The 22,682-nt window shown below is 40.1% G+C and overlaps 1 protein-coding gene and 1 long non-coding RNA gene across 2 annotated transcripts in view; one reads left to right on the top strand and one right to left on the bottom strand.

The window, feature by feature from the left end:
- Nucleotides 1-22,682, bottom strand: part of LOC306847263 (tripartite motif-containing protein 16-like) — a 49,330-nt gene that overhangs the window by 22,810 nt on the left and 3,838 nt on the right. The window lies entirely within an intron of this gene.
- Nucleotides 10,822-18,406, top strand: LOC306847268. Its single transcript, XR_013782139.1, has 2 exons — nt 10,822-15,560; nt 18,167-18,406. It is a non-coding gene; the product is annotated as an uncharacterized lncRNA (long non-coding RNA).

The raw sequence follows: 22,682 nt of genomic DNA, 5'->3' as shown, positions 1-22,682 counted from the left end.
GGGGGGGGGGGGGGGGGGTGCATTGGCAATTTAGCACCCATATAAATGTAGAATGTGGGGCCAGGTCTATGAATTATATGCAAATGTCTAAAGGCTAAAAGGGGTCTCTTAAGATATAAAGTCCTAACGACCATCAAGGATCATAAGCAGATGTTACAGAATCCCCCCTTTTGGCTGAAGATGTTCACCTGTAGACATCTTCAGACAACAGTGGATCATGATGGTCGGATGGCAGGTGGATCAGACAGGACGGATGACAAGTGGTTTCTAATTTTCCTCAACCTTGAACTCAGTCTAGGATGATTTCAGGCATCAGACCACTTTCACTGCCAGTTTGTCTATGCAGCTTTGGGCATGTGTCAGCTGGGCTGTGAAGGCGTAACGACCATCAAGGATCATAAGCAGATGTTACAGAATCCCCCCTTTTGGCTGAAGATGTTCACCTGTAGACATCTTCAGACAACAGTGGATCATGATGGTCGGATGGCAGGTGGATCAGACAGGACGGATGACAAGTGGTTTCTAATTTTCCTCAACCTTGAACTCAGTCTAGGATGATTTCAGGCATCAGACCACTTTCACTGCCAGTTTGTCTATGCAGCTTTGGGCATGTGTCAGCTGGGCTGTGAAGGCGTAACTAAGGGAACTGATGGCCTTGTTTAGCTCCCCGTGGTGGTGATTCTGACTTGAGTCATGTGTCAGGAGTCTCTTCCGAATCGTGACTATTACTCAGAATATTAAAAGTTCAATGGTCTTGTGGGTGAGACTATCTGTAATGCCTCTTAGCCAGGTATTCACATCTCCCTCTTGGGCAGTGGGGTTTGCAGTCTGTGACATGCTGGCAGACCGGAAAGTGAGGACTGACACAGATCTGTATGGTGTTGTAGGCCCATATGTGGTGAAACAGCTAAGTGTCATGTCAGTGATTGCAAACCCAAAGTGGAGTGTGTTGTAGTGGGGCTTTGTGGTTCCGGTTTGCTGTTCGGAATTGACAGCAACCTGATATGCTCTGACATATTCCGCCACATCTTGTTGTATGCCAGCCCCGTATGCCACTTGTTTTAGTGTCTCATAAGTGTCTCTAGTACTGTGGTGTCCAGCGCATGGTGCATTGTGGGCATACATTAACCTGACTCCCCTTTGTCACTGTGGCACCACAAGCTTTGGCGCAGTGTGGTCATCGGGGACATATTATAGAATGTTGCTCAGCACACGCAGCATGTGTTTGATGTCATGCAGCAGTTTGAGGGCTGGAGCAGCAGCCAGTTGAGTCAATGTGATAGGGTGGTTGGAGGGGTCAGGTAGGTGGCAAAGAATAAGTGTCATTGATCAGTAAGAGGTTTGCATTTAGGCCAGAGGTCTTCAACCCTGCTCCTGGGTACCCACTGTCCTGGAAAGTTTATTTCCAACCGGCTTCAGCACACCTGCCTGCAATTTTCAAGCAGTCTTGAGGAGCTTGATTGGCCGCTTCAGGTGTGTTTGATTAGGGTTGTAGCTAAACTCTTCAGGATAGTGGGTCCCCAGGAATAGGGTTGAATACCTCTGATTTAGGCAATACCATCCATGGATAGTTATTAGGTTAATGCCAGGCCTGCGAGGTGGGTACTATGGAGGTAAAAGTTGGTCTACTGTTGGTTACGGCTGCCATGTTATGGGTGGGTGGGTCTTGGTTGAGACCATAGCTCACCATGCAGTGCTCTTGTGATGTTGTTGCACGCCTGGGACAGGTGTTGGTGCTTGACTGGCTTCTTGTTCATTGTGGAAAACTCATCTTTTTCCTAGCCAAGGAGGTGGCGTGTGAAGCTGAGCTTGGAAATAATTTGAGTCTGTGTAGCTGAGGAATTCTCTGATGCAGTTTTTTGAGCTGATGCGATTTAAAGGGTGATCAGGATGGCTGTCACTTGTACTGTGATGACTGGGAGTCCAGCTTGAAGTGTTGCTGTGGGAGAGGTTTGCTGTTGACCCACAAAACTCCTGCTCTGGGCACCCCGTGCCTCAGCATTGCATCCTTAAAAGGCCATTGACCATGTGGCTTTGGATGTGTTGGCTGTTGAGGGTCATTACTGGTTAGCGGCACGTCTCTGTGATCACTTTCCATGTTCCATTGTAATTGGAAAATTGCTGGATGGTTCATTAAGTGCAGAGCAGGGCTCTTTTGTCATCTGAGTAGTTAGTGCTCCAGTGGGAGCAGTGTTTTGCTGAAGTGGGCAACCCCCCTTTAGTTCTGGCCATGTTGTTGGTGTAGACCAACAACATGTTGGTCTGGATTCACCAACTAAGGCAGTAGTTGGTGAATCCAGCTGTCAGATGAAACTCCTTGGGATGAGAGTAAATCAGGCATGGTGTAGAGTGCAGATGCCATTTGAGTTTGATGATGTAATGTGGTCTTGACATTACATCATCAGCAGTCAGTTGAGATAGTCCACATAGTTGACATTAGCTCTGCATCATTGCCTCTTGTGAAGAGCAGCTTTGACACTGGCAGTTGTCGGCAGGTGCAGGATGTCTCTTAGAAAAAGGGGGCGATGGCTCAGAGTGGGGCCAGGTTCCCTCCCTTTCCTTGAAGGTGTGTGGTTGAGGGTTTGGCCACGCTGTCTGTGTGTCATACTGTCACTGTCCGTTCCCCTTTTGTGTATCCCGGTACTGCAGTCTAATATTTTTACCAGAGTAAATGTCTGGTATGGCTTCACAGAGAACACACCAGACCTGCCTTCGCAAAGCAAGTTTTGAAGCGTGTGAGGCTTCAGGTCATGTCCTGGCTGTGAGATTTTCCCGTGACCTCAGTGACCTGACAGTCTGTCTGTGTGACCTGTCTGGCTGGAGTGGCAGGGGTTCTCGCACTTCAGCCTGGGGTTTCGGCTGTCAGCAGCTCTTTATCACTGAGAAGGTGGTATGCATGTATGACTGCATGTTCAGTGCACACCTTTGGGCCTTAAGAGCTCAGTTCTGTTTCTGAGCTTCAACTTGGGGTCTGCCAAAGAGTTGGAAGTGACATAAAAGTTGGCATAAAACTCCAGTGTCACCAGAGCTCCAAGTCTCGCCTTGTTTTCCAAAATGATGTGTCCTTATTGGTGAGGAACTGTGACGACTTTCTGATGAAGCATCTATCACAGTGATGTGCCTTTCAAGATGTAAGAGCAGGAGGAGTCTGGGTCGTGGGCTGGGCCATGGCGCTTAGGTGGTGACTGGTTTGAATAAACAATAAACATAAGAAACACACCATCGTGACTGAGTCTACTCACAGAACCAGGTTTAAAACGTTGCCCGCATTCTCCACCAAAACTGTTGCAAATTAGCTCCAACTGAGATGAACATAACTAATCATTACGGGTTGTTATAAATCATATTCATCTTCAGGAATTTAACTGTAGCATCAATAGTACAATAAAATGATTTGTTCGTCCGCATGACAGTTCTAATCATCTATTGACTCTAACGAAAATTATTTCTCTGGCCACGAAAAATAATTTCCTTACTGATACATTGCTCACAGAGCATGTAACCAAACCGGTACGTTAAAGTGACCTCGTTCTGTAAGCAACAGACAGACAACCATGCGCGAATACATATAGATGTTTATTAAACTACACTATAGGGGAACATGCAACATCTAAGTAGACACAAACATACACACACATTAAACATAGATGCCAATGCAAGGAAGGCATGGAGAGAGAGAGAGAGAGAGAGAGAGAGAGAGAGGGAGTGTTTGCGTGCAAGAGAGTAGAGTGTAATGACAGGATTTACACATCAGCTAACCACAACCTGTTAAGAACCATCAGAGATTAACATCACCTTAATTAAAAGGGGTCGAAGCCTAGAAACGCATCTAAATAGTTAACAAACAGTAACTTTCATTGGTTTTGTTGGTGCTGAGTAAATTATTCTGTTGCATGTATAATGCGTAGATTCTTGATGAATTCCTTTAGGAGTGAAAGCTTCATCATTCCAGCTACGGGTTGATTGGTCCGAAGTGACTCGACAAAAGTTACTGAACTTAAAACTGCTAGAAGCTCGGACTCCCCCCGAAAGGGGAGTCGTGATTTCCAAGGTGAGATGTGTGTCTCCAGGGAACCGAAAGTCTAGAGATGAACCACCCTTTGAGTGTGGAAGTAGTTGTATCTGGTTTCCCTGTAACACCCATTTTGGTTAGTTTTACCAATAACAAGGTGCATAGTTTCAGCGGGAAAGTGTTTCTTTGTCCCATTTGACACCTCATTTGCATGTTTTATGACTAGTGAAGAATCTGTTTGGTTTTGCTCACAGTACAGTAAAACTAGTATGATGCATTTCACGATCACATAGTGTACATCATTGTTTTAGGAATAAAGAGCAGATCATTTTGATATCAAGAAAGCGACATCTAGAAGATAATAAACCAGAGATACATTCATATACCTGAATATGAGCGTTTATAGCTTAACTAATACAGATAACGAGTGGTAACTAGGCTAATATACTAAGGAAACATACAAACAACACGTGCATATACAATATACATTTGTAACTGATTGATTATAGTCTAAATAAAGGAAATGTCTCTATGCGTGTGTGTTATGTGTGTTGTAATCGTGGAGGTAGTCCACTGGTCAGCCAGGCCGTTGGTGTCTGGTATCGAGGGTCATTTAGTTCTCTGGAATGTGTTTGAAGTCCGATGGAGAAAACAGAGAATTGCTCTGTTTAGCATCTTTTTGACAGTGGTGGGGACAACCATTGGCAATTTAGCACCCATATAAAGGAAGAATGTGGGGCCAGGTCTGTGAAATATATGCAAATGTCAAAAGGGGTCTCTTAAGACAAAGTCCCAACGACCATCAAAGATCATAAGCAGATGTTACAATAATTTGTTTTCTTTGGCTGCTGTGACAATGTGTTCTAAACAAAAAAAATTAAACAACAATGACGCACACCGATATCAGCAATAAGCATATGAATCTCAACAATGGTGACAAAATATTCTGCTAATCGGATCAATTCTGGACATCACAAAAGCTACTAAAGACACAACAACAACAACAAAAATAGGAAAAATACAAAATAAATACTTGAACCAAAGTTAGAATTAAAGTAATTAAAATATTTTGTTTGCTAATATTATTTTAGAATGAAAATAACAGGACAATTCAGCTACATAAGTAATTCATGCTGGGATGCATGCTGGGAGTTTTGTACTATGGTACCCAGCATGCATTGCAACAATTTTTACTGTCATCGTTGTTCATTAGTTGATGTATGATGAATTTGTGTATTATTGGAGTTTAACTTTTTTGCTCTTTTTTAAAAAAAAAAACTTTTAACTGGTTCTGCAATACTGTTGATCTTACTCTGCAGTTTTATACAACAAATGTATTATTGGCACAACACGATTGTTAGTCAAATGACACTACTGAATCAGACCATTACATTATGATTGGAGAATCATCAATAGCTGACTATCATCACTTTATCCCATTGAGACACATTTATCAATCTAGCGTGGAAACGAGCACAGATCCATGCACACAAATCAACCTACGATAGAGTTCACGTGTGATTCATGACCAGAGGTGGATAGTCCAGGGGTCAGAAAGTAAAAGTCCTGCCATATATTTATTCCAGCCATGAACTCAGAAGCTGATTTCACCAGAGGAACAAAGCCATTCCTTTCAAGTCACAAACAAGTCTCAAGTAAAATCCCAAGTCCTCAAAGAGTTAAAGTTAATGAGATAACTAACTGCCTAATTAAACGATGATTGTGTATTAGTAATGAACACCTGCTGTTGTTGAGAATTACAGAGGATCAGATGTTGATGTTTTATTGGTTAAAATGTTGCCACCATCATGGAGATCAGAGTTTGCTTTAGTTGGGCTCTTGACCCTTTTAATAAATCAATGTAATTTGTTTTTAAGTTGTAATATTGTTTCACAGTAAACATTTGTGCATTGCTGAATTAAAAGCTTGAGGTCGCAAATTCTTACACTTTCTGCTTTTAAATCATTCGAATAAACATCACAAAATTGAACATTAGTGTTTGCTTTAGTTGGGCTCTTGACCCTTGACTCCTGTGTTGTGTTCGATCTCTTTCTGTAGCAATGCATGTGGTGTTGTAAAGCAGAGAGGTCAGTGCTCTACAGTGAACAGCTGTTAGCTGTTTTTATATGATGAAATAATCATCAGCCGCTGGCCTGGTTACACCCGAAATAACCATTATTTATATATTTAGGTTTTTTCAATAATCAACCCCATGAAACCATAGCATGCAAGAAGAGTGTTACTCTAATAGTTATAATTAATTACTTTTAAATCTACTGTACTTAATGCATAGAAATATTTGAACCCTTGTTATAATTAGACACAAAGAAATCAAGAACCAGCATATGAATCTCAACAATGGTGACAATCAACAAAATGCTTCATGCTGCAATGAATGCTGGGTAAGAACATAGTTAAAAACTGCACTGCAGTATGAATAATTATTGTCACCACTGTTGAGGATCATATGATAAGTGATCATGTCTAAAAGCCTGAGCTAATACAGTTCTTTTTTCCAATTTTTAAGCGTTACAATGGCATTTGTTTAATAGGGCTGTGTACTGGCAAGCGTCTAGTGATACGATACATAGCAATACTGTAAACAAGGCGATATATTGGGATTTTTTTATTTTAAGAATAGGATATATATTTTTTAGGTAAGCTGTCATTAAGAACACACCACCATATGCAAACCTTAGCAATAAATAAATAAAAATAGTTTAACCAGAACACACTGGAATTTGCAATAATCGGTCCCTATAACATTCAACATTATTGAACCACTTTTTGTGCAGCACGAACGAGTAAAGGGGGAAATATTCAAGTGTTTGCATGATTCTTTAGTTAAATGTATGTATAAAATGTATTTTATAAAAAGAAAAATATATATTTATAGACTACTTTAAAGGTTAACAGTTTAAGTTTACAATTGTGACATACAATGTCATAACATTTGAACTATATTAACGCTAACATTAGTGGAGTGCCCTAATGCTAGCATTTCCTGTCACTGTTTATGTTCAGAGATGAAGACTGATATCTAGCGGTCGGGATATGAACTCAAGATGAAACAACTGCCCTCTAAAAAAATTTTTTTATACCAATATTCCATTTTGGAGAATCGATACAGTATCGCCAAACAAAATATTGCGATACTCACGTGTATCGATATTTTCTTACATCCCTATTGTTTAATAGGACTTTTTTTGCAGTTCTGTAATAGCTGAACATCAGTCAGTAAACCAAAGAGAGACACTTTCATAATGTTTATTCATAAGATTTAAAAGCAGTAAGTGCAAGCTAATCGGCTACCTCAAGCTTTAAATTCAACAATACACAAATGTTTGCTTTGAAGCAACACTGTAATTACTTAAAAGCAAATTATATTGAATTATTAAAAGGGTCAAGAGCCCAACTAAACAAACACTGATCTCCATGATGGTGGTATCATTTTAACCAATAAAACATCAACATTTGATCCTCTGTAATTCTCAATAACAGCAGGTGTTCATCACTAATGCACAATCATCCTTTAATTAGTCGCTTAATTATCTCATTAACTTTAACTCTTTGAGGACTTGGGATTTGACTTGAGACTTGCTTGTGACTTGAAAGGAATGACGTGGTTCCTCCTCTGGTGAGATCAGCTGCTGAGTTCATGGCTGGAATAAATATATGGCAGGACTTTTACTTTCTGACCCCTGGACTATCCACCTCTGACAGTTCCTGATGAACGTCATCGCAATTTCAGAAATCACGTTTCTCATCTTTGCACCTTGTAACTGCAAATGACTGTCTGCTAACTCAGTAGCTGCATTTAATCTAACCCAGTAGTCGACAGGGCACTCATTTGTTTTGGGTTGTGTCACATAAAAGTCAGCCAGAGGTTGACATTATCCAGGACTTTCATCCAGGACTTTCGCCTTAACACATCATAGATGGTCCCAGAGGAGATGGCTTCATTAGGGCTGCTCTTAAATCTGACCTTAACAATACTCTTGGCCCTGCCTAGCAAGTGGCTCAGTATCTCATCTACTTTATCTGTGTTAGAGCAATCCGCTTTGTGGAGATACAATTCTGCCAACTCGATCCATTGCTGAACCTTGTATTTGTCTGTTCCATCTCCTCTGAACATTGGAGGTTCTCTGACATCTGGCTTGACAATCAGGCCGACACTGGTAAGACTTCGGACTGTGTTGGAAGGTTCAGGCACAACAGCACTGAATGGGACTGAACTGGAGGGGGCAACTGGGGTTTGACTAGACAACAGCCGAGTGACAATGGAATCCCCTATCTGACTCACCAATAAGATCACGTAATTGCTGTGCAACGTTATCATTACCATTACTAGGAGTAGAGGCAGTCAGACCAACAGGTTTTTTGGTGTATCAGGTGATTGGGGACTAAAAACTAACACTCTAGCAGTGTTGATTTTGGCAGGCATTTTTGATTTAGTCTTAGTCTTTATCTTGAGATGAAAATGCTTAATAGTCTTAGTCACATTTTAGTCATTTGAGTCTTTCATAGTTTTAGTCTAGTTTTAGTTGACGAAAAGTCATTGAATTTTTGTCAAATTTTAGTCATTACTTTTAGTCAAACTGCAGTTAGTCAAGTCACTATTATTTGTATAGCGCTTTTAACAATGCAAATGGTGTCAAAGCAGCTTTACATCAGCTTGATATAAAGCTAGGTGGCTTTATATCAGCTTTACAGTATTTAGACAGGGAAATAGGTTTTCGAAATAGTGTTATTCTCCTCTGGCCAGACAAAATCAGCAGTTTAAATCTAGGCTGCAGCAGAGTAAGATTGTGCAAAGGACTCATCTGGTTCCTGTGGTCTTGTCCCGATGGCCGTCTAGGAGACAGGGTCTTCACTGGGGATCAGTCTCTGGGGCTCATCTAGTTGTCCTGGTCTCCGTTGACGTTCAGGGCTGTAGAGGTCATCTCTAGGTGCTGATCCACCATCTAATCTGGATACGGACTGGATCCGGATGGCTGCAGTGACCATCTGATCTGGATATTGTCTGGATCTGGGTGGCTACGGTGACCTCGGAATAAAAAATAAACAGACTAATAGTAAATAATAAACTGACAAGATGCCATTTTGTAACAAGTACACCCGATGTACTTGTTACAAGATGATGTAACAAGTACATCGGGTGTTTTGGGAAGTGTTCCTGGTTCCGGTTGACCTAATTAATGCAGCCTAACAATCCTTTAACGGATTTGAATTATAGAAATGCGATAGTGTATTATGTGTAAACCAGGTTAAAGAGATGGGTCATTAATCTAGATTTAAACTGACAGAGTGTGTCTGCTTCCCGAACAGTGTTAGGTAGATTGTTACAGAGTCAGGGCGCTAAATAGTTAAACGATCTCCCGCCCGCAGTTGATTTTAAAATTCTAGGTATTATCAAATAGCCAGAGTTTTGAGATCGCAACGGACGTGAATGACTATAATGCGATGAGAGCTCACTCAGATACTGAGGTGCCAAACCATTCAGGGCCTTATAGGTAATTAGCAAGACCTTAAAATGTATACGATGTTTAATAGGGAGCCATTGCACTGTTGACAGAACTGGGCTAATGTGGTCATACTTCCTGGTTCTAGTAAGAACTCTAGCTGTTGCATTTTGAACCAGCTGGAGTTTGTTTATTAAACGTGCAGAGCAACTACCCAATAAAGCATTACAATAATTTAGCCTCGAGGTCATGAACGCATGAATTAATGTTTCTGCATTTGACATTGAGAGCATAGGTCGTAATTTAGATATATTTTTAAGATGGAAAAATGCAATTTTACAAATGCTAGAAACATGTTTTTCGAAAAGTACGCCTAGGTTCCTAACTGATGACGAAGAATTTACAGAGCAGCCATCAAGTATTAGACAGTGATCTAGGTTATTACATGCAAAAGTTTTTGGTCCAATAATTAACACCTCTGTTTTTTTCAGAATTTAGCAGTAAGAAATTGCTAGTCATCCAGTTTTTGAAATCAACTTTACATTCCGTTAATTTTGCAAATTGGTAAGTTTCATCAGGTCACGAAGAAATATAGAGGTGGGTATCATCAGCATGTGAAATCATGAACAGTGAAAGCTAACACCATGTTTCCTAATGATATCTCCCAAGGGTAACATGTATATCGTGAAAAGCAAGGGGCCAAGTACTGAGCCTCGAGGTACTCCAAACTGCACTTGTGATTGGTATGATACCTCTTCATTTACTGCCACAAATTGATGGCGGTCTGATATGTCCGATTTGAACCATACCAGTGCACTTCCTCTAATGCCAACATAATTATCTAGTTCGAGATTGTTCTGTAATTAATTAATTATTTGGGGTCAAGTTGTGTTTTTTTAATGAGAGGCTTAATAACAGCCAGTTTGAAGGTTTTTGGGACATATCCTAATGACAATGATGAGTTAATAATATTCAGAAGAGGATCTATTACTTCTGGATAATTAGATCACCTGGAACTGGGAACACTCCCCATAACACATGATGTACTCGTTACATCATAAGAAGAATGGCATCTACGCTAATATTTGTCTGTTTCTATTCTGTTTCTCAGTCCGTGTCCAGATCAGATGGTGGATCGGCGCCGGGAGATGATGTATGTGGCCCTGATCCTTGCCGCTGTCGCCTCTGGCTTGCTTAGTTGGGGACACTTCATTTCCAGCGATATCGTCGACCTGATTGCAAAGACACCATTTAAACTGAACTGAGCTGGATGATGACATCACTGAATTCAATAATGAAATGCCTTTAACTGAATTTTTTTTTTTTTTATCTTTTCATTTTACATTATTGACACTCTATTTTCCGTTTTTGATATTGTGCAGTTGCTTTGACACAATTTACATTGTAAAAAGCGCTATATAAATAAAGGTGACTTGACTTGACTTGCACCGCTTTTAGGAACTTAGATGGAACAGGGTCTAACATACATGTTGTTGGTTTAGATGATTTAACAAGTTTATAATTCTTCATTTCCAATAGAAGAGAATGAGTGGAATTGTTCCTCAGGGGATCTATAGTGCACTATCTGATGCGATACTGTGGCTGACAGCTGCATGGTTACAATTTTATCTCTAATAGTTTCGATCTTGGAAGTAAAGTAGTTCATAAAGTCATTACTACTTTGCTGCTGGGTAATGTCTGCACCTGCTGATGTTATATTTTTTGTTAATTTAACCACTGTATTGAATAAATACTTGGGGTTGTGTTTGTTTTCTTCTAAAAGAGACGTAAAGTAAGCTACTTTTTAACTAACTTTAAGTTAATCGACAACGAATTGTGACTCCCGGGAAAAACGGGACATCTGGTCACCCAGTCCCTAACCCTTTGGGTGCTGAGGCCATTGTTTCAGATCGCTAGTTCACTTTTTGGTAGCCTATCCGTCCACTGTGCCTGCCATTCTAAGACTAGATATGCAAACGCCCCTTATCCAATTACAGAGATGCACATTCTGAAAGACAAGACAGTTAACTTTGCTTATAACATGTATTTTGAATGTCCGGTAGTCCTCAAATAGCATTTTAGTCCCGTCTCGTCTTGTTAATGAAGATGCGGCATTAATTTTGTCATAGTTTTTTATCATCAGATATTAGTTTTAGCTCGTCAACATCTCGTCTTAGTCACAATTTTTTTTTTCCGTTTAACACTGCACTCCAGGTTTACCAATGGCAGGCTCTTCCACCCCCAACAACCCTCTACCCCTCCCAAGGTACAGTGTCATCATTTCAGAGTCTTTCCTTACACCAGTCATAGTACGATCTCACAACAATAACATAATAAACACAAAGGAGAACTGACCTCAGAGAATGTCAGACAGGTATGATGAGAAGAAACCAACATTTCCTCAGTATCACTCAGCAGAAAAGTCTATTTTCCCTTTCAGTCTCTTTTCCTGTTAGAACTACTGGAACAGCAGTGAAACCGATTCCTCAGCCTCCACGTTCAGCACTCAGTGTGTCAGTCTGCAGAGAAGTCTCTATTCACTTTACAGTCTCTTCTCCTGCAACTGGAGCAATGACGAAACCACTTCCTACAGACATCATGAGCACATAGCACAACTCTGGCGGTCGGCTGCGGCTGATCCAGTTGATCCAGTAGGTCATGGCACCATTTTTATGTAGCAGTTTTACTCTGGTTGTGCTTTTATTCAATAAAGACGATGTTGATGATGGAGGTCTCAAGGTTTTTTATTCACAATGTTTTAGACACACGTCTCTCCCCATCACTCAGGCTCTCGTCAGCAGAGCGAGAGAGAATACATCTGACCCCGCCAGTGACAAATTTGATTCTAAAGATGACAATGTACTCAAAGTAATAATTACAAAACATAAGACAACACAAAACACAAACATAAACCACAGAATAGAGTAGCCAACAAAATACGTATTATTATTATTTGGCATATAAGGTATTATATTGGCATATAAGTTATTATAAGATGGAAAATATCAAACATTCAAACATTCACAAATAAACAAACATTCAAATATGAATGCATTAAATATGTATATCAAAACGAATGTATCAAATAAAAATTTGAAATTAAATGTATCAAAATATTCAATATGACATCACGTTTTTATATCAAACTCATTTAAAGTTCATTTTAAATATTTCAAACATTTCTCAACATATAACACAATAAGCATACAGCATGCCTGCTGAAACACAGAGCACAAATTATTTCTTTGGACACGCGTCTCTCCCCTTCACTCTGCCCAGACAGAACAGAGAAATTGTAAACTATACCAGTCAAAATGCAATCATTTACATTCATTTTAATGACATCACAGCTTTACATTACATTTAGACATTCTTTATCTCATGAAATAACCCACTGAACTCATTTAGTGCACTTTAACACCCGGTTTCACAGACAGGGTTTAGACTAAACCAGGATTAGGCCATACAGTAATTTCCGGACTATAAGCCTCAACTTTTTTCCCACGCTTTGAACCTCGCGGCTTAAACAATGAAGCGGCTAATATATGGATTTTTCCCGCTTTCGAAATAATAAAAAAAAAAAAAAACATTCTGTGACATGCTCAGTTTTTTGGCAGCATGAAGCTTTCATTAGACCAATGAAATTGCCGAACGGTTTAAGGTCAAACAACTTTTTTGTTTACTGTTTAGATTAAATCGAGCGCGCTCAAACTTCCCATCATTCTGATTACAGTAGTCATTTTGTCCCCCTCATCATGGCAAAGACAAAGAGAAATGCATATGATGCAGCTTTCAAGTTGAAGGCAATTAATCTGGCTGTTGGAAAAGGAAATAGAGCTGCTGCACGGGAGCTTGGTCTTAATGAGTCGATGATAAGACGTTGGAAACAGCAGAGTGAGGAATTGACTCAGTGCAAAAAGACAACTAAAGCTTTCAGAGAGAAGAAAAGCAGATGGCCCTAACTAGAAAATGAGCTCGAAGACTGGGTCAACACACATAGAGCAGACGGCCGAGGTGTTTCAACTGTGCAGATCCGACTGAAAGCCAAAACAATCGCCACCGCAATGAAGTTTAATGATTTTAGAGGTGGACCATCGTGGTGTCTCAGATTTATGAGACGTAAAGGCCTGTCCATTAGGGTACGGACAAGTCTGTGTCAGCAGCTCCCTCCCGCCTACGAGGAAAAAGTTTCAAACTTCCGCAAATTCACTGATGCAAAGATAGCGGAGCATTCCATTGGCCCGCACGACATCATAAATATGGATGAGGTTCCTCTGACGTCTGACCTGCCTCTCACTCGGACTCTCAACAGGAAAGGCGAATCATCCGTCACGCTGAAAACAACTGGGCATGAAAAAACACACTTCACCTGTGTTCTGAGCTGCACGGCATTGTGAGAAAAGCTTCCACCGATGGTGATTTTTAAACGCACAACGATGCCAAAAGAAAAATTCCCGAGAGGAATTGATGTGAAAGTCAACAAGAAAGGATGGATGACAGAAAGCCTAATGCATGAATGGCATACGGAGTGTTACGGCAAGCGACCGGGAGGATTCTTTCACAGGAACAAGGCATTCCTCGCTTTGGACAGCATGAGGGCCCACATAACAGATTCGGTGAAAGAAGCCATCAAGAGGACAAACTCAATTCCAGCTGTGATTCCTGGAGGCACAACAAAGTATTTGCAGCCACTCGACATCAGTGTAAATCGTGCGTTTAAGGTGGCGCTCCGTGTTCAGTGGGAGGCTTGGATGACAAGTGGGGAGAAATCCTTCACTAAAACGGGCCGCATGCGAAGAGCAACTTATGGTCAAGTCTGCCAGTGGGTCCTGACAGCGTGGAGCATTGTCAAAAAATCCACTATCATCAACGGGTTTCGAAAGGCTGGACTGCTGCATGTTGAAGAGGGCTCAGCGGGGGATTTGCTTGTGGATGAAAGTGACGAGAGCGACAATGAAAACGATCCAATATCGGATGAAGCAAGTCTGAGGCTATTCATCTCCGAAAACCGAAGGAGATGACTTCAGTGGTTTCAGTGCACAGGAGGAGGACGATAGTGACCAATGACTTTCTTGGTAGGCTACTGTTTACAGCTATTTTTTTTTTTTTTTTTTACAAGCCGTGTTTCGTTAAAGCCTACCGGTATTTATTTTTGTTACAAGCCGTGTTTCGTTAAAGCCTGTATAAAGTTCATTTGTTTCAATGTACTGGTAGGCACCTGCGGCTTATAGACATGTGTGGCTTATTTATGTTAAATTCAATGGGTGCGGCTTATATTCAGGTGCGCTCAATACTGGTATCCATCTTGAGACAATACAAAAGCACTGATATATTTTAAGATCAGTCAGTGCAAGTTTCTTTCAGTTGAAACAGCTCATACTTACATTTTAGTTTGGGACTATACATTCTTATCAGGCTGTCTTTTGCAGAGTGAGTGAGAACACATCTGACTTCGTCAGCAGCACTCTACAGATGGCGCTTGCAGCATGAAGCATCATGTGCACAGAAGTGGATAAACCAGGAACCAGAGAATAAAAGCTCTGTCATAAGTTTATGCCAACCATGAACTGAGCAGTAGTGATGGGTCGTTCTTGAACGATTCGTTCATTTTGAACGAATATTTAATGTGACTCGGGAAGAACGAGTCGTCTCGGGGAGTGATTCGTTCAGTCGCGCATGTGCATTGCACAGCATTCTCGGGTTTGAGTCGTTCGTTCATCACGTGACAGTCCCATACGCTTAACCAATGCAGCCTGAGCCGGAAAGAGAATTGATTAGTTCGTCTATATCGAGTCTCGGGTTTGAGTCGTTCGTTCATCACGTGACAGCCCCATACGCTTAACCAATGCAGCCTGAGCCGGAAAGAGAATTGATTAGTTCTTCTATATCGAGTCTCAGGTTTGAGTCGTTCGTTCATCACGTGACAGCCCCATACACTTAACCAATGCAGCCTGAGCCGGAAAGAGAATTGATTAGTTCTTGATCGAGTCTCGGGTTTGAGTCGTTCGTTCATCACGTGACAGCCCCATACGCTTAACCAATGCAGCCTGAGCCGGAAAGAGAATTGATTAGTTCTTCTATATCGAGTCTCGGGTTTGAGTCGTTCGTTCATCACGTGACAGCCCCATACGCTTAACCAATGCAGCCTGAGCCGGAAAGAGAATTGATTAGTTCTTGATCGAGTCTCGGGTTTGAGTCGTTCGTTCATCACGTGACAGCCCCATACGCTTAACCAATGCAGCCTGAGCCGGAAAGAGAATTGATTAGTTCGTCTATATCGAGTCTCGGGTTTGAGTCGTTCGTTCATCACATTATGTTACGACCCTCCTATGGCTCGTGCCCGTCTAGGGCTTTTTAAGAGGGGAACACATGTAACCAGCCCAGACACACATCCACAGACAACACTGAGTGAGATGAGAAAAACGAGAGATCACTGAATAAAGTGAATAAGTTTAATAAATTTATTATTAATAAATATACCATAACAAAAACCCAACCACAAAGGAAAAAGGGGAAAAATGGATTGTGCCAATCAAAAGAAAATAATATAATCAAAAAGGTTATCTAACGCATTTAACTTCTAACACTAAGCTAAAAAGAAAAGATCAAAGAAAACAATCTTCAATGTCTAGGACGTCTTAACTAAACTACACTAACTAATAAACATAAATACAATGGGTGACACAAATCCCTAACTAGTGTTTTTATACAGACAAGGTTAACTACGTGTGTACAATGTGTCACGTGACAATCTTACCTATCCCCTTCTCCTTTGTCGACGGCAACAATCATGAATGAGAAAGTTTTTGGACACAGCCAAAACAAAGCACAATGAGCATACATGTGAACAACGTAATGAAAATAAAACACACCAACAGTTTCTCCAACCAAAACGTCTCTCTCACAAAAGTTCTCGTTACAAAGGTTCTCTCAATACAAAGTGCTGAATGACCCAGGTAAACAATTAAGTAATATTTTCTGTTTCTTATAGCATAGTTTTGTATTGTTTGTAGTGTGATAAATGTTTGCATAAGTAGTAGATGTGTTTGGAAAATAACACATGATATTTGAATTATAGTTTGCTAAAATGAACGAAATAACTCAAAAAAAGATTTGTTCATTTTGCTGAACGAGACTCAAAGGTCCGAGTCAGTAAAATGATCCGAACTTCCCATCACTACTGAGCAGCTGATTTCCCCAGAGAAGGAACCAAGTCATTCTTTTCAATCCACAAGCAAGTCTCAACTCAAGATCACACTGTATGATCCTCAACAGTGGTGACAATTTTTCATACTGCAGTGCATGATGGGAGTTTTTACTATGCTGTTACCCAGCATGCATTGCAGCATGAAGAATTTTGTTGAATGTCACCATTGTTGAGATTCATATGCTGGTTCTTGATGTCTGTGTGTTTCTAACCAACAAAAGAGCTCAAATATGTACAGTCATGATCAAAACTATCTGTACCCTTGGGAAACATGATCAAAAAGGCCACATTGTTAAAAATTCATAAACATCTAACCTTTCATTGGATAAGAATTTATAATGGGGGGGGGGGAATATCGTTATGAAATAAATGTTTTTCTGTAATACACATTAGTCACAATTAACAGCACCCTTTTATTCAATATTTTCTGAAACCTCCATTTGCCAGTTTAACAGCTCTAAATTTTCTCCTATAATGCCTGATGAAGCTAGAGAACACCTGACAAAAGATCAGAGACCATTCCTTCATCCAGAATCACTCCAGACCCTTTAGATTCACAGCTCCATGACGGTGGTGCTTCTCTTCTGTTCACCTCACTCATTTTCTACAGGGTTCAGGTCAGAGGACTGGAATGGCCAGCAGAAGCTTGGTTTTGTGCTCAGTGACCCATTTTTATGTTGTTTTTGTGGTTTGTGTTTGGATTATTGTCCGGTTGGAAGATCCAAACATGGCCCATTATAAGATTTCTAACAGAGTCAGTCACTTATTGATTTTTTATCTGCTGGTATTTAATAGAATCCATGACATCAAAAATACAGCAGTATATTTGATTGTACACATGGGGTACTTTTTCTCCCTGTGTGCACTAAACCCATCTTGAGTGTTTGTTGCTATAAAGATCATTTTTTTAGTTTCATCTGACCATAGAAGCCAGTCCCATTTGAAGTTCCAGTCGTGTCTGGTAACTGAATATGCTGGAGATTGTTTTTGGAATTTTCTACAATTTCCCAGCTGTGGTCCTTGGAGAGTCTTTAGCCACTCAAACTCTCCTTCTCACCGTGCATTAAGACGATATAGACACACGTCCTCTTCCAGGCAGTTACGTAACATTTAATGTTGATTGGAAATTCTTAATTATTGCCCTGATGGTGGAAATGGGAATTTTCACTGCTCTAGCTCTTTTCTTAAAGCCACTTCACTAATTTGTGAAGCTCAATTATCTTTTGCTGTACATAAGACATATATTCTTTTGTTTTTCTCGTTGTGATGGATGATTAAGGGAATTTGGGCTTTGCCCCCCCCCCCCCCCCCACCCCCATTTATACACTCACCTAAAGGATTATTAGGAACACCTGTTCAATTTCTCATTAATGCAATTATCTAATAAACCAATCACATGGCAGTTGCTTCAATGCATTTAGGGGTGTGGTCCTGGTCAAGACAATCTCCTGAACTCCAAACTGAATGTCAGAATGGGAAAGAAAGGTGATTTAAGCAATTTTGAGCGTGGCATGTTTGTTGGTGCCAGACGGGCCGGTCTGAGTATTTCACAATCTGCTCAGTTACTGGGATTTTCACGCACAACCATTTCTAGGGTTTATAAAGAATGGTGTGAAAAGGGAAAAACATCCAGTATGCGTCAGTCCTGTGGGCAAAAATGCCTTGTTGATGCTAGAGGTCAGAGGAGAATGGGCCGACTGATTCAAGCTGATAAAAGAGCAACTTTGACTGAAATAACCACTCCTTACAACCGAGGTATGCAGCAAAGCATTTGTGAAGCCACAACACGCACAACCTTGAGGCGGATGGGCTACAACAGCAGAAGACCCCACCGGGTACCACTCCTCTCCACTACAAATAGGAAAAAGAGGCTACAATTTGAACGAGCTCACCAAAATTGGACAGTTGAAGACTGGAAAAATGTTGCCTGGTCTGATGAGTCTCGATTTCTGTTGAGACATTCAGATGGTAGAGTCAGAATTTGACGTAAACAGAATGAGAACATGGATCCATCATGCCTTGTTACCACTGTGCAGGCTGGTGGTGGTGGTGTAATGGTGTGGGGGATATTTTCTTGGCACATTTTAGGCCCCTTAGTGCCAATTGGGCATCGTTTAAATGCCACGGCCTACCTGAGCATTGTTTCTGACCATGTCCATCCCTTTATGACCACCATGTACCCATCCTCTGATGGCTACTTCCAGCAGGATAATGCACCATGTCACAAAGCTCGAATCATTTCAAATTGGTTTCTTGAACATGACAATGAGTTCACTGTACTAAAATGGCCCCCACAGTCACCAGATCTCAACCCAATAGAGCATCTTTGGGATGTGGTGGAACGGGAGCTTCATGCCCTGGATGTGCATCCCACAAATCTCCATCAACTACAAGATGCTATCCTATCAATATGGGCCAACATTTCTAAAGAATGCTTTCAGCACCTTGTTGAATCAATGCCACGTAGATTTAAGGCAGTTCTGAAGGCGAAAGGGGGTCAAACACAGTATTAGTATGGTGTTCCTAATAATCCTTTAGGTGAGTGTATTTCTGTGCAGGAAGCCATGGCTGGATAATTTAAAGGTGCCATAGAATGCATTGATACAGTATTTTAAATTGTTCTCTGATATCTACACAGAAGGTATGTGGCTTAGGTAAGGGCAAAAACTCTCCAGAAACGATTTTACATGTCCATTTACAACCCTAGGATTTCTCCCTGGAATGAAACGGTCTGTTATTGGCTTATTTGGCAGGGTCATGAATAATAATGAGCTCTGCTCTGATTGGCTGTTTCACAGTACGGCTCATCAGCAAGAAGGAAGCACAGGGAGGAAAATATATATTTAAATACTTTCTCTCGCAGTTATATCGTCGGGTAATTATACTGTATATAAACGCGGGCATCAGGGAGCCGTTATTAATATGCGAGGCATTGAAACTGCTTTTGAACGATCCATCGATCGCGTTATAGTTCACTTTCAAGAGACGCAATCACACAAACTATGTTTACACACTGTAAAACCCAACAAGTTAGGGTGACTCAAACTGTTTGAGTAAACTGATTGCCTTAAAAACCCGACAAGTTAAGCTAACTCAAACCGTTTGATGAAACTAATTACCTTAAACCGTTTAAGTTTCTTAAAACTAACAATTATGAGTACTCTGAACTTATTTCAGTTGAGTTCACTAAGTGATTAAGTGATTAATTAAGTGCTGATTGAGCATTAGTGATGAACACCTGCAGTTAACAACCAGAATCACTGACAGAAAACAGAAACACAAGAACAACTAACTGAAATCAACTGAAATAAAATACATTAAATCTCAAGATCTAAACAACCCCACAAACAGCATCACCAGCTCCACTTATTAATAACCAGACTGACTTTATTTCTGTCAGACATCTACAGAAGATCTTATTGAGAATTAACTAAGGTTTAGATGTTGATTTATTTTCATTTGAAGTAACCATGTTAGAGATCAGTGTCTGCTTTAGTTGAGCTCTTGACCCTAGAGTTTATTTCTTTCTTCTTTTTCTCTGGCTGTTGTAAGCATGTGTTCCTCGAGCATATTTGTTGCAACTCAAAAGCCCAGAAAAAATTGTCAGTAGTTGATTGTTACATATTTATAGTGACAATCATTTATTAATGAACTGATCTCATTGTTCAAGACATTGAGTCTTATGTGTGAACATAGACTGAACATCCATTTAAGCAGAGTAGACCCAGTCTAATCTCTGCTTAAATGACTAATCTGTTTAAATGAATGTTGTATTGATTGTAGTGAAAGTGATTCTAAGAGCCAACGGTTCCGTGGCAGTCTGTTAATAAAAAGGATTTTCCTGACAGTTTGTCCACAAAAAAAGTTTTAATCTATGGCAACAATTTGACTCACACAGACATTAAGAATCAGCTTATGAACCTCAACCATGGTGACCATTTAAAAATAGAAATAAAATAATAATCATGTTGCAATGCATGCTGGGTACTAGCATAGGACAAAACTCATCAGTGGCTTTTTTTAATGGTCACCATTGTTGAGATTCATAAGCTGACTCTTGATGTCTGTGTGAGTCCATCTGATGCCATGGATTAAAACTTTTTTGTGGACAAACTGTTTGGAAAGTTCTCTATATTAGCTGACTGTCACAATCACTTTCTCTATAATCAATACAACATCCATTTAAGCAGAGATTAGACACACAATGAGTCTAAGTTCACTCTCAATGAGATCAGTTCACTAACAGATGATTGTCATTATAAATATATAACAACCAACAACTGATCATTATCGCTGGACTTTTAAGTTGCAACAAATATGTTCGAGGAACACTTGCTTACAACAGCCAGAGAAAAAGAAGAAAGAAATAAACTCAAGGGTCAAGAGCCCAACTAAAGCAGACACTGATCTCAAACATGGTTACTTCAAATGAAAATAAATCAACATCTAAACCTTAGTTAAAGCTCAATAAGATCTTCTGTAGATGTTTCAGTCTGGTTATTAATAAGTGGAGCTGGTGATGTGCTTTGTGGGGTTGTTTAATCAGATTTTGAGAGATTTAATGTATTTTCTTTCAGTCTATTCAGTTTATTTAGTTCATCTAAGGCCATGGTGTTTCTCTTTTCTTCAGTGATTCTGTTTGTTAACAGCAGGTGTTCATCACTAATGCTCGATCAGCACTTAATTAATCACTTAATTACTTAACTGCAAGTTTTAACACTTACATGGTTTAAACCAAAGGGAATTTGTTTACTCAAACGGTTTGTCACCCTAACTTGTTGGGTTTTACAGTGCATTATGGAGCAACAGTACTTACCACACATTTCACAAGATCAGATGCTTGTCAGTGGTGCTCAGGATCTGTAAGTCATTCGCCATCATCCTCATCTCTCCTTACTGAGAGTGAAATCTTATGTAAATCTTATGTACTGTAACAGGCTACCGCTAGCAAGGAGCTAACCATGTCCCTTTAGTGGCTCGCGTTATTTGCTTTCTGTGCCTTTCTGAATACAGACACCAACCCATCCCTGCACTTCACACCCCCTGCATGGCCTGGAACATAACATTTATTGTGTTATTTTCGCTGTTGTCCGCGCTTGTTTATTTACAATACCTGCAGAGCTTCTGATGGTTCGGCCGGCTTAGAACAAGGGCGGGTTTATGCAAATGTTGGGGGCGTAGTGATCCCGACTGTTGCGTCACAGTCGGTGTTATGTTCTGATTCGCCTGTTTTTCAGTGGTCTTTTTTAATCACGAGATTTACATATGAAGGAGAAAACTATGGTGTTTGAGGCTCACTGTATGTCATTTCCATGTACAGAACTGTTATTATTTAAATATGCCAGGGTAAAGACAGTTTTTCATTCTATGGCACCTTTAATGTTCATAATCACCCTGGAGTGCTCAAAATTGTGAATATGAATGGGAATATACTTCAGAGATATTTTACTCATAAGAATTTCTAGGGGTGCCAATAATTGTGTCCAATGTGTATTTGAGAAAAACATTTCATAATGATATTTCCCCCCATTTTAAATTCTTATTACCCAATGAAAGGTTAGATTTTTTGTGAATTTTTTTAATATAAAATCAAAAGGATTAACAATGCAGACTAATTTAGTCTAGTTTTCTTTGATCACATTTACAAAGGCTGCGGATATTTTTGGCAATGACTGTATATGCATTACAAACAGTAGATTTCAAAATAATTCATTATAACTATTAAAGCAACACTTTCTTTGAATACTGTAGTTTCACAGGGTTGCTTATTCAAAACCTAAACATATAAATAAAAAAAGAAGAAGCTATTTTGGATGTAATTAGGCCAGCTATAAAAGCTTAGCTGCTTACACTACACAGCATTCCTCTATCTGATTTATAATACCATATATATTGGTACAGAGAGAGCTCTAACACAGGAGTCACGTGTCAACTAAAGCAAACCCTGATCTCCATGATGGTGGCATCATTTTAACCAATAAAACATCAACAACTGATCCTC

This window comes from Barbus barbus (assembly GCF_936440315.1).
Source record: "Barbus barbus genome assembly, chromosome: 27".
Classification (NCBI taxonomy): domain Eukaryota; kingdom Metazoa; phylum Chordata; class Actinopteri; order Cypriniformes; family Cyprinidae; genus Barbus; species Barbus barbus.
Note: the sequence above shows the minus strand (reverse complement) of the source record. Positions and strands in the feature narration are given on the sequence as shown.